The 15577-nt window shown below is 44.8% G+C and overlaps 2 long non-coding RNA genes across 2 annotated transcripts in view; both read left to right on the forward strand.

Moving 5' to 3' along the window:
* The window catches only part of LOC141417961 (uncharacterized), a 32027-nt gene extending 25632 nt beyond the window's left edge, over positions 1-6395 (forward strand). The window contains exon 3 of the long non-coding RNA XR_012442560.1: positions 5113-6395. This is a non-coding gene — a long non-coding RNA (uncharacterized lncRNA). The remainder of the gene's footprint in view (positions 1-5112) is intronic.
* A 3677-nt stretch (positions 6396-10072) lies between these two features.
* Positions 10073-15577, forward strand: part of LOC141417962 (uncharacterized) — a 30607-nt gene continuing 25102 nt past the window's right edge. Inside the window, exon 1 of the long non-coding RNA XR_012442561.1 lies at positions 10073-10188. This is a non-coding gene — a long non-coding RNA (uncharacterized lncRNA). The remainder of the gene's footprint in view (positions 10189-15577) is intronic.

Below are 15577 nucleotides of genomic sequence, written 5' to 3' on the forward strand. Positions count from 1 at the left end.
TAGCTCAGTGCCAAGGGCTCACCCACACCCCCCACCAAATTCTGACTGGGCATAGCCTTCTCTATGCCCCTTCAGCATGCTGGACACAACAGCATCTTTGCCTAAGAGATGGCTGCCTTTTCTCTAGCCTCCTCATTGCCAGAGCTCCTAAAGCATTACAATTGCATCTGTCTTGTTATCCTGGAGTGCTGCTCGTGTGTGTGTGTGTGTGTGTGTGTGTGTGTGTGTGTGTGTGTGTGTGTGTCTCCACAGCTCCCATCTGACATCAAAGGAAAATATTAAAGAAACCAATCATCTCCCTCCCCCCATCAAAAGTACAAATGACTTAGTTATCTGGTGAGTGGAATGGCAGGGCCTGACTTCCCCCACCGCTGCCATAGTGAGCTCTTCAGAGTTGCTCACCACGATCCTAATTGTTTTTAAATGTCTGTGCTAACCGCTTCATACCGAGAGCATCAATCTCCATGTGGGTAACTGAGAACCACGAAGCCGCTTATGATGACACATTTTTTTTTTGTGGTAATTAAAAACATGATTTAAAAGACTCAAGCCCTTGGTGGCTAGCACTTGACTGACTAGGGTGGGGACCACAGCTGCATATCCAGCCAGTGGGCCCTGAAGTTTGGTAGTTGAGTTCAAACCCTCCCCTTGGGCAAGAGGAACCTGACTGTGCAGTTGCTAAGGGTAGCAATCCATGGGGTTTTTCTCCTGAAAATGGTCTATAAGCCCTTCCAGGACAGGAACAGTCTCTATGGGGCTGCCATTCCTTCCCCACCCCCTAGGTGCCCATAGGAGAGAGAGCTGTGCTCAGGGTCAGCACTTGATGTCACAGCCTGCATGCCTGTCCGCTGGAGTCAAGCTGCTTATTATCTGCCATGGTGGGTGAGCCCAACTGTGCATAAGGGAAGGCCTGTGTGTGAAGGGAAAGCAGGCAGGAGTGCTGGAATGAATGAATAATTTCAATGTCTCCTTCTGGCTCTCTGAGTCCCTGGAACATTGGGGGGGGGGTGAGGGCAGGAGAGGCTCTCATGTTTTCTGTAAGCAGATGTTTGTTTTGTTGTATTCGAAGAGTCTGGAATCTGTAGGGCAGAAGTCCAAGGGCGGCGTGGAGTTGGAAGGGCATGCGGTTGGGAACAGGGATGTGCCAGTGCCTGTTGTAAAACCTCACTAGTTTTGCATCTGTGTAAGTTTTGGTGATTGTTCACCAGGGTGGCAGAGAGAGAAATAAAGTCTCTCTTGGGAAAATAGTAGAGAGAGGCCAGACACTGTGCAGTTCTTGAAGGATGATGGGGAAGAGGCTGGTATAGCAGGTTTGGGACAGGCAGAAAGGGGCTGTGGATGAGCCCCATATGTAGAATGGCAGACAGGGTTGTTAGTCCTTAGCCAGTGTGGCCAGGAAGAGGCCGTGGGCATATTCTTCCCGGCACTTCCAGCTGTATTGGGCTGGGCTAAGGGATGGGAGTAAGAATGCCAGTCAGAGGGTCTCATGCTTCTGGCTGGAAAGAGGTAGAACAGCCTCCAGAGCAGACAGTGTCCAGCTGCAGGAGCAGTTGGTGCCTGGCATGTCCTGATGCTCCCACCAAGAGCAAGGCCTCTGACACGCTGTAGGGGCTGTAAGCTGACCCCAACATCAGCCCCCACCCCACCAAACTGCTTCTGCCTCCAGCTGTTGCAGCATCTGCCAAGGCCAGGCTGACAGAAAGTGGGATCTGCTTGGGGGAATCCCTCCTCTCTGTACTCCTGGCTCAGAAAATTCCTCCTTGCACAACTGCACACTCCATAACCTTACTGGATGGGAGGGGTGTGTGTGTGTGTGTGTCTGTGTGTCTGTGTGTGTGTAAGCAAACTCAAAAAAACACAAAAATTTACACATCCATTCAATCTACCTGGCCCTAGCTTGCCTTGGAATTAAGTTAAACACTAGCCTCCAAGAAAACTTGAACTTCTGTCCTTGTTTAAACTCAAGCTGCATGAAAACAGTGAATCCCTCCAGGTCCCAGGCAACAAATAAATCCAATAAGGAATAGAATTCATGAAGAGTAGAGCTGTGAAATCTGTGTTGCTGGAAGGAATTCTACTCTGATGCCCCATCTATCCGTACGGGGAAGGGAAGCTAATGCAGAGAGACATGATCCAGCCTGACTCCCAACACTTTTTCTTTACCTAGCTCATTATGCATTAACCTGTAAGACAATATGGTTTAAAGAGAACCACATTCATCACCTTAGAAAAGTCATATTAACATAATTTCTGGGAAAGAACAATGAGAGGAAAATGTTAGTCATTGTTGATGGAACAGGTAAGTTTCACTAGCATGATCTGTTGAATATTCATACAATATTGTTTTTGACATTTAAGAACTCAATTATCCGATGACTAATCAGTCTTTTACAGTATGTTATTTTTGTGACTAGAACTGAAATACTGATAAGCCCCAAGAGAGCACAGTGTTCAGATGGATTTATTACTGTGTTTCAACCCTGGCTTTCTCTGGCATGCATGTCCAGGGGAATTTAGTACCTGTGACAGTGAGGGACCAAGGGCCTGGCTAGAGCCAGCAAGCGCATGGAGACCAGATGCTATACTGGTGGATTTTGCTCTGGTAATTTTTTCTGCTAGTGAGGGGCAGTCAACATTATAATGTGCCCTCAGGCTCTGAGCTTAGACTCAGCTCAGCTCATCTTGGCTACCTCATTCACTACAGAGCAGCTGTGAGGGCACCTGCTGGCCCTTCACCCTCACCCTCACCTTTGGGCATTGGGTGATCTGCATAGCAAGGCAGTTTGGTGCTGTGACAGTTGAACGAAGTCTATTTTGGGAAACTGTCAATAACTTCCTAGAACTAAGGTCCCTGTAGTGAATTTAAGATTGTAACAAATTCTTCATTACTTCCATTGAGAGATAGAGTCTAATTCCTTTCTTCTTGTATCTGGGCAAACTTTAGTTAGATTTTTCCCAACCAATACAATGCAGTGGAAGTGATATTCTGGAACTCTCAAGGCCAGGTTGGAAGAAACCTTGGCAGGTCTTTTTAGCACGCTTGGTCCAGGAACCTAGCGCCATGTTGCAAGGAAGCCCAAGGGACCCAATGGAGAGGTCCATGTAGAGATGATTCCAGGCCTCTGGGTGATCTTAGTTGAGCTCTCTAGTGACAGCCATCATAAAGGTACATTCTCCAGCTCCAGTCAAGCTCTCCCTACGGAAGCCATGTGGATTAGACACCAGCCATTGCCACCAAACACTACTGAAGTTGTAAGCTTTTGAACAAATCAACAATTGTTTTTAAGTTATTATATTTTAGTATGGTTTGCTATGTACCAATAGATAACTGTCCTCAACCAGTCAATGGCAATTTTTCCCTGAATTTGAAGTCACAGACCAGATTGTGCTGCCAGGTAGTTCTGTGCTTCTGAGCAAGTGGTTTCTCTCTTGAGACAGCCTGGCATAATGGAAAAAGCTTGTACTTCTAGGCCAAAGAAATCTAAGTTCAAATCCTGTTCTGTCATTCACAGTATTTAGGGCAATCCATTTAGCCTGTGCTCGTCTTTGCTTTCTTGTGCATTAAATCTGGAAAATAACTCTCTCTTACACGTGGTCACGTGACAGTTCTAGTTTCCTGTAGAGTAAAGTTGCTGGAGTGTTGGAAGGATGCAGGGAATTGTGGGACATGCTTGGATCCTGGATTTGAATGAGATATGGCTCCCAACTGAGGCTACTGCTCACCTGTATGACAGCCTTGTCTGAAGAACAGAAAGGCAGAATCAGCCTGATGGGTAAGGCTGGACAAACAGATGGTGCCCTTGAGTAATTAGAAACAGGTGTGCCTTGCCTCAGGTGGAAATAGCCCCCTGCCAGGTGCCAGTCTTGGTGAGCAGAGCACAGATTGGGTTTTACCTCCTAATATCCCTCCCAGTGGAGTGCCTTTGCCCACTGGACCATCACAATTTATAAACTGCTCCCACTTAGGCCAGACTTTCTTTGTAACTCATTAACTAAATTTAGTTTTATTTACTTGTTCATTTATGATTATTATTTTATTTTAGGTACTTGGATTTGAATTTAGGGCCTCACACTTGCTAGGCAGGCCTCTTCCACTTGAGCTGGCCATTAACTAAACTTAAAACAAGTGTTTTATACTCTCAGTTTCCAGACCCAAGCAATGGGCAAATACTTACCTGTCCTATAGAGCTGCTGTAAGAATTAAATCAGCAGACATATAAAATGTCCAGCAAGGTGTCTGGCACAGAGTACAGTGTTAGTTCTCTCCCCTTTCCCACATCAACTAATATTGGAGACTTACAAAAACCCTATTGCCTACCCAGGAGTGGGCAAAGGAAGTGAGAAGGCTTGGTAGTGACACATGGGGCTGCTGAAGGCCCAGGGAAGAGATATCCTGGCAGAGTCGCCAGTGGATTTTGCAAGATCCCTACCTAACATTCTGTCTATCACCTGCTGATATCAAACCTCAAAAGAATTGATTATTGTGAACCATTTTCACTGTTGCCACAGTCTGGTTAGTTGAGCCAGATCAAGAATTCAGACACAGGTAGAGTCAGATGGTCACAAAAGTAAATAGGTCCTTGATTGTCCCTACAATACCCTGAACATTTCTTTATTGTTGCTCTTATCTAGTTTTGTACCATTATTTGCTGAGTTGTCTTCACTCTACCTATGAGTATCTAGAGAACAAGTTCTATTCACCTGTGCATCCTCAGCCCTAGCAGGATCCTATGAATGTTTTCTTTCATGATTGAGTGCACATAGGGACAGTGAGAGGAACAGCAATTTATCAGGCAACATAAATATGCAAGGATCATTGCTTAAGTTATCTACTGAGTCTTGACAACACCCCTATTTATGGGAAAGTGGGGAGAAGGGAATAACATTTGCCGAACCTGATCTATGTGGTAGGAATTCTACAAAGGACTTTATGCACATAAGCCTTTAAACAAATTTGCACGATAGCCTTATACCCATTTCAGAGATAAGGATAAGGAAGCTCAGATACATATTAAAACAACTTGCTCAGATAGACATTACTTAAAGGTGGCATAGCTGAGGTCTGAATCTAGATCTACCTGTGAAGTCCTCAAACTTTCCACTCTCTTTCAGAAAAAAGCCAGAAATTGGATGCTCAAGATGGAAACACAGAACCTTTGTCCTAAGGTAGGGAGAAACTAGAGATTGGGGAAAGAGGCAAGACAGTGTGTACTTATGGAACAGCTGCTTTGTACCACGTACTATTCTGATATCATAGTCACATGGGATATGTCAATAAAGGAACTGTACAAAAATCTCTGATCTTGTTGAAACTGAGTAGCAGTAACCAAGAGCAAAGCTGAGCATTAGATCTGGGGTGTTTATTTCCACACCTGGCTAACAACCTGCAGAGGTTCAGAATGAAGTATTAGTGGTAGCAGGCCATATGCATGCAGGAGAGTGCTCTTGTGATTATGGCTCAGCTAATAAGAACACCACCACTGTTGGAGTATCAGACAGGAAACTTGCTCTCTAGAACTACTCAGCAATGGGTGAGACAATTATTCAGTGACTTGACACACAGAGTAAAAGTAGGTGGTACAAGAAAGGGAGAGACCAGCTCACTGAGAAAGAGATATCCTAGATAATGTTTACCCTGTTTAGAGTTGGGGTTGATCTTCTGAGATTAGGTTAGAGGAAGTCTACATATGGAGTATGTAAATTTAAAGAGCTAGGCAAATTATTGCATTTGGAAGCTTCCAGAACACCAAGTCCTTTCCACTGCTCGAGTAGCCAGTAGTGGTCACAATCCTCTCCACACTGAGGAGTTTGGTTTCTTATGATCCCTAACCTGAGTAACCATAGCCCTTTGGAATATGTGTGGTAGATTCTCTTTGAAGTCAAGCTGGGGACGTTTGTTTTAGAATCTAGAAAAAGCAAACCATCCAGAGTGTAATCAGTTCTTGATTATCTGTATGCATTTAGGTTATCTTCCCAGTCTCTCCTGGGCACAGTTAACCTAAAATAATGGAAAATCTAAAAGCCATTTACATTTGGCCTTGGGATGCATTATATGATTTTTTTCCAGCAGGTTTACTTTCATAATGATGTTTGACTTAGGATGATATTAAAATTCGTTAGCTTTCCTTGAGCATACATCAGTTGGGGAGTGGGAGGAAGGAAGGAGAGAGCAGAGGCTCAGAGGTGCTGGGAGGAATCTGTGACTCACCCTGGATTTGTAGCAGGTAATCCCTGTTGCTGACTGTGCCCAATTCAGAGGTGTGGGCATTCCTCTACGGGGCTTGGTGAGGTCAATATTTGATCCCTTAGATTCAGATTCAACAAGATTTATTGATGTGTGAGACAATGTGATAAGCACTTAAACATCTTTATTTCATTTAATCTGCCCAATGGCCTCATAATATAGGCATTATCTCCAAATTACAGAAGAGGAAATTAGGTCTCTGAGAAATGAAAAGCTTCAAAGTTATATAGCTAGCAAATGATGGAGACAAGATTTGACCCCAGGTTTTCTCATTATAAAACCCACTGCTCTTACGCCTGTAATCTTAGTTACTTGGGAGGCTGAAATTGGGAGGATTGAGGTTCGAGACCAGCTGGGGCAAATATCTCATGAGACTCCATCTTCAAAATAACTAGACCAGGAGGACAATTTGGTGGTGGAGAGAATCAGTAAGAGAGGATTGGGGGTGAATGTTACTGATGCACATTATATACGTGTATGAGATTTGCACAATGAAACCCACTAAAACTGTTAAAAGAGCAGGGGGAAGAAAGAACAGGATTAAGAAAAAGTAATAAATGGTGTTAATTTAATCAAAGTGCATTGTGTACATGTATGTAAACATCACAATAAAACCTCTTTGTCAAATTAATTTATGTTAATAAAAAGAAAAAAGAGGAAAATAGAAAAAACAAGCAAATAAACAACAACAACAACAAAAAACCCCCAAAATAACCAGACCAAAATGGACTGGAAGTGTGGCTCAAGTGGTAGAGCTTCTGCTTTGTGAGTGCCTGCTTTGCAAAAGTGAGGCCCTGAGTTTAAACCCCAGTCTCACCAAAATAAAACAAAAACCTACTGCTTTTTCTACATCTCCTTCATACTTGTGACAAGCAACATCCACTCAGCCAGTGGCTAGTGAACATGTCTCTGTGTCAGACTCAGCATCAGACACCAGAGATGAGGAGATGGATAAAGCTTTGCTTCAAAATGTTGAGCAAGGCACCGAAGCTTTCCTCCCCTCTAAAATTCAGATGAAAGTAAGATAAATGCCATGAATTAATCACAGAGAATTTTAAACAAGTCCCTCAGTGGCTTATATCCAGAGGTTGTAGTTTTGGGGAAGTGAAGAGAAAATGGTGGAGGTGGCTGACAACTTCAGGTATGTCCTTGTGTTTTGTCACAATTGTTCAGGCAAGTACAGATCTTATAGCTTCCCTACCCCAAATAATTCACACTGGCCCAGTTTTCATTTATAGATCCCAGAACAGGCTATTTCTCTCCCTCCATCAAGGTGGCTGAGAAGACAGATAGAAGAGGTTGGACGATGCTCTCTAGCCTTCCTCATAATGGCCAAACTGCTTTTCATTTTGTTCTGGAATCTATCCCACCAGTCCTGCTGACTTCATTATTGTCCTTACAGCCCACAGAGTGCGGGGAGGGAGCTGACATTCTCCAGACCAAGAATGGCTAATATCTCTCTCTAGGGCACCTTCTACTTTCTGAACAGAAGCAAGTGGCAGTTTGGGTCTCTCTGTTGAAGCCACTCTGTCTTGGATAAAATGTCCTGGGGCTGTGGAAGTCAACAGCGACAGCAGCATTTACAGTAACTGCCAAGCTTAATAGCATCTTGTGATGAAGTTTTACTGTAAACAGCCGAGAGGGTGGAGGGCAGTGTGGGGTGGGGGGGGGGGCTCGCTCATCTTGGCAGTATTGAGTTCTTTGTCCCCACTCAGAAATAACACTTCTCATGTGTGCTTCTTTACCAGCTCTTCAAATTGTTCCATGTGTGAGAGTCCTGGGATTACTATCAATGTCACCTGCTGATTTTATTGTGCTTCTCACTTTTTTTGTTTTTAGAGGAGAGGGAAAGGGAAGGAGGGACTTGGGGAGTCCTTTTATGGTGAGCTGCCCGCCCCCACCACGAGTACATGCCAAGTTGCTCTTACTCTCCTCTCCTGTATGTCCCTGCTTTCCTTTGCCCTGCCCCCCATCCCCCACCACCCCAGTTTCTGGTTGATGGGTAGGGAATATCACTGGCTGCTGGAGACCAAGCCAACCCAGGTGTCACTCCTTCTGGGGTTTCAGGGACCCCAGAAGAATTCATTTTCTGAACTGTTCCACCAGTCAAGTGAGTCATCTGGAAATATCTGGGAAGCCCTGGCCTGCTGGGCTGGGGTTGGCATGATGCCTTGGCTGCTGGGATGGGCAGGACTTTCAGGAAAGGAGGCTGAGAGGAGGCTGGGCTACAGATGGCCAGCTGCTGGGCGTTGTCTTTTGCTGAGCCCTGCTGAGGCAGGACCCCACACACTATGTGAGAGGTGGGGGATACAGACAGCAGGCTTGTCACTCACTTCCCAACAATGTGGCTGGCATTTGGATCATAGCTGTGTTCTCTGGGTACCTTGTATTCTCTCCACTGTTCCCTGATGCCACCACATTTATCCTATATCTTCAGAAGCAGAGAGGCAAGAAGACTGTGCCCTCCTACTGGTACAGAACCAAGCGTGGGGGTGGGAAGGTGAAAGAATTAGGCCTCTTTCTATCACTGTGACAAAATACCCAAAATAGTCAAATTTTGAGGAGGAAAGCTTTATTTTGGGCTCCGGGTTCAGAGGGTTCAGTCCATGGTCATTTGACCCCATTGTTTTCAGGCCTTGGTAAGGCAGAACATCATGGTGGGACTATGTGACAGAAGAAACTTCCCACTCTGTGGTGGCCAGGAAGCAAATTGAGATAGAGGAGCGTCTAGATGCTTGTAATACCCTCTTCTCTTTGAGGGCATGCCTGTCAATGATATAACGTCCTTCTCTCAGGCTCCACCTCTTAAAGGGTCCAACTCCCTTCCAGTAACCCCAGCGTGGGGACTAAGCCTTCAACACATGGGTCTTCAGGGGACATTCGTGATCCAAACTAGAGCACTCAGCTTTGTTACCCCTCCACTACTATTTTTGCTGCTGAGGTGGATGGTGCAGGTCAGCTTGGGAGACAGTGAGTACAAATGGCTGCTGATACAGACAACAGGAGCCATCAGAGCTCCACCTGACCACCCCCGTGAGCCTGTCACAGGAAGGAGATGCAGAGTACCGGGAATCTTGGGGAAAGTTTATATAGGACAGTATTACAGAAGCCACACTGTTGTGAGATTAGCAGCAACAGAAACTAGCTCAGATTTGTGAAGCATATTTCTCCTTTGCCTCTTCCTTATCTTTCCTTCCTTTCAAACTTTCACCTTGCTTGGAAGACAGGAAGCATCTGTCCTCATTACTTACACATGGAGAAAGCAGGCCCAAGGTCAGATTGTATATTTATGGCAGAGCCAATAAAATAATCATCATCATGACATAGCATTTTATTTAGTGCTTACTCTGGGATATTATTTAATTTTATTTACTGCAATCTCATGGCAAAGGCACAATTATCCTCCCATTTGACAGATGAAAACCTTGGACCTGGAGAGAAAAATCAGCCTTCCCACGGGCCCAGCTCCTTTCTTTAACCACTAGGAGACACTGCCTTGAAATCACTCTAATTTGAGTGGGTTAATAGAATCAGAATGACGCATCTTCTTCTTCTCAGATACCGGGGTACCCAGGGATAGAAAAGGTGAAGCAGGTATATTAGTCTGCCATGATAGAATACCACTGACTGGGGGGTTTAATCAACAGAAATTAATTTTATCACAGTTTGGGAGGCTGGAAGTCCAAGATTAAGGTGCTGGCAGGGTTGTTTTCTAGTGAGGCCTTTTCCTCGCTTGTAAATGGGTAGCTGCTATCTCAGTCTGTTAGTGCTGCTAAAATGAAATACTTTTCAATTACATAATTTATAACTAATATAATTTATTATTTGCAGTTTCGGATGCCGAGCAGTTGAAAATCAAGGTGCCAGCAGATTTGGTCTCCAGCAAAGTCTGGTTCTCTGCTTCAAAGATGACACCTTTTTGAGGTATCCTCACATGGCAGAAGGTGGGCGAGATTGTTCACGCAAGTCTCCTTTAAGAGGGCGCTAATTGCATTCAGCATGCACTGATCAAACCCATCCTTCTACACCCTTCCCAATCTCTAACAATCATCATTCTACTTTTAGGTCAACTTTTTAAGTTTTGACATGTAAGACAGAACATGTGGTTCTTGTTTTTCTGTGTCTGGTGTCTTTCACTTACCATCATGTCTTCCAGTTCCACCTACTTTTGCTATACAGGACACAATTTAATTCTTCCTTATGGCTGAATAATACTCCATTGTGTGTGTGTGTGTGTGTATATATATATATATTTAATTTTCTTTATCTATTCACCCGTTTTGGGGAACTTGGGCTGATTCCATATCTTAGTTATTGTGAATATTGCCACAATAAACATGGGTGTGCAAATAAAAAATTTAAAATTAAAGGGCTCTAATCCCATTCATGTGGGTGGAGCCCTCAATATTTCACCACCTTGTAAAGGCCCTACCTCTTAATACCACCACCACCACAGGGATTAAGTGTCAATGTGAACTTTGGAGCGGCACAAACGTTCAGATCTCCCTAGCCACTCTCATCGCGTGGCCTTTCCTCTGTGCACACACATCTCTGGTGTCTCTTCCTCTTCTTATACGGCCATCAGTCCTGTTGGGTTAGGGACTCACCCTATGACTTCACTTAATCTTACTTGCTTCCTTAAATGCCCTACCTCCAAATGTAGTCACATTTGGGGTTAAGGCTTTAACTATAAATCTTGGAGGGGTGTATGATTCAGTCATTAATAGCAGGGATCTAAGAGAGAAGAATTTGACTTCCAGGAGTAGTCACATATAAAGAGGGGAAGGAAGGACCCCAAAATAAAGGTAGAACCAAGCATTCATCTCCAAAGGGACCATGGGCCAAAACTTCTCCAGGGACCTGGAACCAAAGTTTTCATGGTGCAGGGTCTCACCAAAAGAGGGCACCATGACTTCCATATTTCAATCTGTTTCTCTTGATCTGTTGGGTGTCTGTGATCTACCCCAGGGCTCAACTAGAGCACTTGATGGGTGGATCCTGTTAGGGTAAGCACACTGCAGAGAGCTTTTGAAAGGTGGTGTGTGTTTCTTATCCCTGGCTAACACCCCATGGAGACATTTATAGCCTCCCACTGGTGAACTTTGGAAAAGAGTAGTGAATAGGCCTGGAAGAGGAGCAAGATAAAGCTATGTGCATTCTCTGCTGACACCTTTTGAGCCTTTTGGTCCAGGGCACAAAGATAAAAGGGAGCTATGCTCTGACCTGGAGTGTTTCCTGTGGAAGTTCAACAAGGTGAGGAAGGGCAGCTCTCCAGCAGGGCTGCACTCCTTGCCAGATTTGCTTCTGGAGCCCTGTCTTCAGGGCTCCTGGGCACCCCTGTGAAAGGGAAGAGGTAGGACCACACTATAGGCCTAGGTTGGGGGTTGTTTTCTACTCTGGAGATGCCTGACCCTAGCTGCTGCCCAGGACTCAGGAACCTGCAGAACATCTAAGTCCTGCATTTGTCCCTGTCTCTCTTTGGCTCTGCCTCCTCTTTCTTTCTACCCAGGAGAGGAAAGCATAAAGCCCAAGTAAAGGTGGCTTTTCTTTGGGGTGACTGCCTGGGCCAGGAAAGAGGTCAAAGCAGCAGGCCACAGGGAGGTTTGGGGATTATCTGTGAATTTCAAATACCCATGTTCTTGCCTGAGGCTAAGGGAGGCAGGTTTGTTCCTGCTTTTGCATTTACCATGGTGACAAACCTTTCCCCGGGACAATTACTTACCCCGTCTGCATGGCTGGAGGAAAAGTTGTCTGAAGAGAAAGCTGTGGCTGCCAGACTCAGAAAATTCCCTGTTGGTTGGTTTTAATCTATAGTAGAAAACCTCCACATTATTCTGCCATCCTGGGATGTGACAGGTATTAATAACCCTATTAGCTACAATCCCATCCGGTGCTATTTACACAGGCCGTGCCGGAGTCGCAGCAGCCACTCGGATGCAAGGGACTGTGGATGTTCAAAGCTAACGAGTCTCTGGCTTCTGTTTTTCTCCTCTGAGCCCAGGGTGTTGACAAATTAGGTTTCGGGAGGAGATTCCCCATCCTCACGTGCCGACGCTGCATATGGACCCATGCCAAATAGCTCTTGCAGCTCTACGTGTTTTCATAACTTTGAGGAAGGATTCGCCACCTTTTCTTCTCCTGCCTCCTCTACCTGAAGGGCTTCACTGCCCCCTCTGGCTCCCTGCACCTGCAAAACCTTTCTATCCTTCAAGACCTGCTTCAAAGTCACCTTTTCTTTGAAACTTCCCCTGAGACCCTCAGCCCAAAGTAAACTTCTCTTCATATCACCAACAGCACTTTATCTGCAGCTCATTGATGGCATTCCTTTATCTGTCAACCTGACTGGGCTATGGATGTACAGATAGCAGGTCAAACATTATTCCTGGGTGTGTCTGGGAAGGTGTTTCTAGAAGAGATGAGCATTTGAATTGGTAGACAGAGAAAAGAAGATGCCGTTTGCTAGTACGGGAGAGTATCATCCAATTCTTTGAGGGTCTGAATAGAAGAATTTCTCTCTTCTTGAGCTGGAATAACTGTCATCTCCTGTCCTTGGATCTCAGAGTTCCTAATTCTCAGGACTTTGGACTCCAGACTTAGATCAGTGGCCTTCCCTGGTGCTCAGGCCTTCATTCTTATACTGAATTGCTTTCCCTGGCTTCCCTGGTTGTTTAGCTTGCAGATGGAAGATCGTGGGATGTCTCACTTTCCATAATCATGTGAGCCAATTTCTATAATAAAATTCCTAGTATACATGTCTCTGTATTATTCTATTGGTTCTGTTTCTCTTGCAGGACCCTCACTAATATAGACACTAAGTACTTTCTATTCCACATAGTTGTATTCCCACCTCCCTAGGTGGTAAGGGGAGTTTTGGAGGCATTTCCCCACTTGCCATATACACCCTGTTTTGCCCATGTAACGTGGTTGACTCATGTCTGCTGGATGAAGGAACCCCAGCAAAGTAGCAGGGAGTCAACCTGTGCAAAGCTTGCATAGCCTTGTGATGCTCCTGGTGAGCTTTGGGAGCAGGGTCCAGGGGTGGGGGGGAGGTGTTATTTAGCACAATACTAACTAATTGCACCACTGGTCTTGAGCACGAAAGTAAAGGGAGGGAGGCTGGTGATCAACACGGAGAGAGCTTTAGAAGGACAAAGATACAAAAGGAAATCTAGAACATTAGTAAAAATGAGACTGGAAAGCAGAACATGGATTTCAGGATGACTGAGGAGGCCAAGGAAGCAAGGAGGGTTGGGGGATGGGAAGGAGAAATGGGAGGAGTGGACAGTTCTGATTTTTAAATGGATTTCCACCAATCTGCTTGGGACCTTTGTTCTCCAAGACAGGCTGTGCAGTAAAATACAGGTTAGATTTTAATCTCTATTCATCTCCCTCAGTTGGACAGCTGTATCAGTTAGCTATTGCCACAAAGTGCTATATAACAGACCATCCCCAAACTCACTCTTACAAACAACAAGCTTGCATTCTGGCTGATCTCATGGTCCATTGAGGGTTGGCTGAATTCATCTGGATAATTCCATTGTTGTCATGTGGCTGGTTGCCATGGCTGAGCTAGCTGGGTATAGGATGATTTAGGCAGGGATCTGCTGGGATGTATTCTCTCTGTTCCTTGTGTCTTTCAGCCCTTTCCTTGGACTCATCTGTGCCTATTATAGTCAAGACAATGGTTGAGGTGTGGAGAATATGTCCTTAGATGTTATGCTGGTTGCCATTCTGCTGGTCAAGAGCAAGTCACATGGCCAAACCCAAAGTCCAAGGGCAGAGAAATGGAACTTACTTGTTGGAGAGGTGAGAGGAGCTACAGAGTCCAGGTGAAGAGAGGCAGAATTGAGGCTGTCATAAACTGAGACCCCTGTGTTCAGGACACAACATTCTGAACATCTGTCACAACCTTGCCTGACATAGAGGTTCTTTGTAGCCTTGATTCCCTTGGCCCAACCTGAACCTTTCCATTCTGTGTCTGCCTCCACCTGCTGTGTTTACCACTTAGGATGTGATGCATACTTCCATCTGCTTGTGATCCTCCCCTGCCCCCTTCATACTGCTATTCTACTCTTCTCTCATGGCATATCACCCTCTGGTCACTTTGGTTTGTGGCCTCTCACTCCTGGGGGAGTAAGGAACTAGAAAAGAGGGAACAATAAGAGTCAAGGAAAGAAAGCATCTTCCAGAGGATACAGATATGAAGATGTAGTCCATTCCTTCAGACTGATGCAGGCTGATTTTTGAGCTGACTTAGAAAGTCACTTTTAAATGTCCATCTCCAAAATACCCATTGGCCATGTTTCAGGGTTCATACTCATGATATCTGGAAGTTCTTCCCAATACCTAGCTCCAAGGCCCACTGTCTTTGAAATCTATTCTGATTTTGCTCAGTATTATTGCTGTTTTTGTTGGCCAGGCACTTTTTTAAAATGTTTAAACCAGCCAATTTTCCTTTTATCCTGAAGGAGACATGCACTTGCCTTGTGTGTGATATCCCCATTAAGAAAAGAAATGGAGACCCATTCTTCCTGCAAATGCTTCTATTGTGAAGCAAAGAATCCAAACATTTAATCCTTGACGCCTGGACCCCACTTTATTGTAGACCCTTATTTTGTGCACTTACCTTCTCCCGCTATACACAATTCCTTCTTGATGGAAACACTTGTGTGTTTTCTCAGTGGACACTTTGAGGAATCAGGCCCTTCATGCTGCTTTTTTGGGTTATTACACTGTCACATTTTACCACTTTGCAGAAAGAACATATTAAGCAAAATAGAGTTCTCAGGAGCAGGGATTGCTATTGTTAGAGAAACAATACATGGGAAATAATTCCCCCCAATTTCATCTTCATCTTTTCTCTGCTGTGCAAAGAGAAGAACAATTTATTAACAGGAGGCAGAAAATGTTACGACTGCTTTTGGGCAATGGTGGTTTATGGGACCCACAATATATGTTGTTTCAGTGGCTTAGAAGGCAAGAGACGTTGGAAGCCTAAAAAAAAAAAATTCCCAGTGGTATGGGTTGCTAAGGAAAAGAGCCTCATTTGAATTTCACAATGGTTTTGAAAATGGAGGCAGTAGTGCCCTCCTGTTTGTATTACAGACCTTTATTATTTCAAGTGCTGTCAGCTGGTATAAGAAGGAGCTTTGGGGGAGGGAAGAGGAGAGCCTCAGGATTCTGTCTGCCTCCACCCAGTGCCTGAAAGTCAGGCTGAGACAGTATCCCTCAATCAAAGGCATCTTATAATCTACTGCCATACTGCTACCCTGACTCTTTGCTACCTGGACAGTCTGCTCCTTGACTTTGTTTTCAACTCCAAGCTTGTCCTTG

The sequence above is a fragment of the Castor canadensis genome, chromosome 2 (assembly GCF_047511655.1).
Source record: "Castor canadensis chromosome 2, mCasCan1.hap1v2, whole genome shotgun sequence".
NCBI lineage: Eukaryota > Metazoa > Chordata > Mammalia > Rodentia > Castoridae > Castor > Castor canadensis.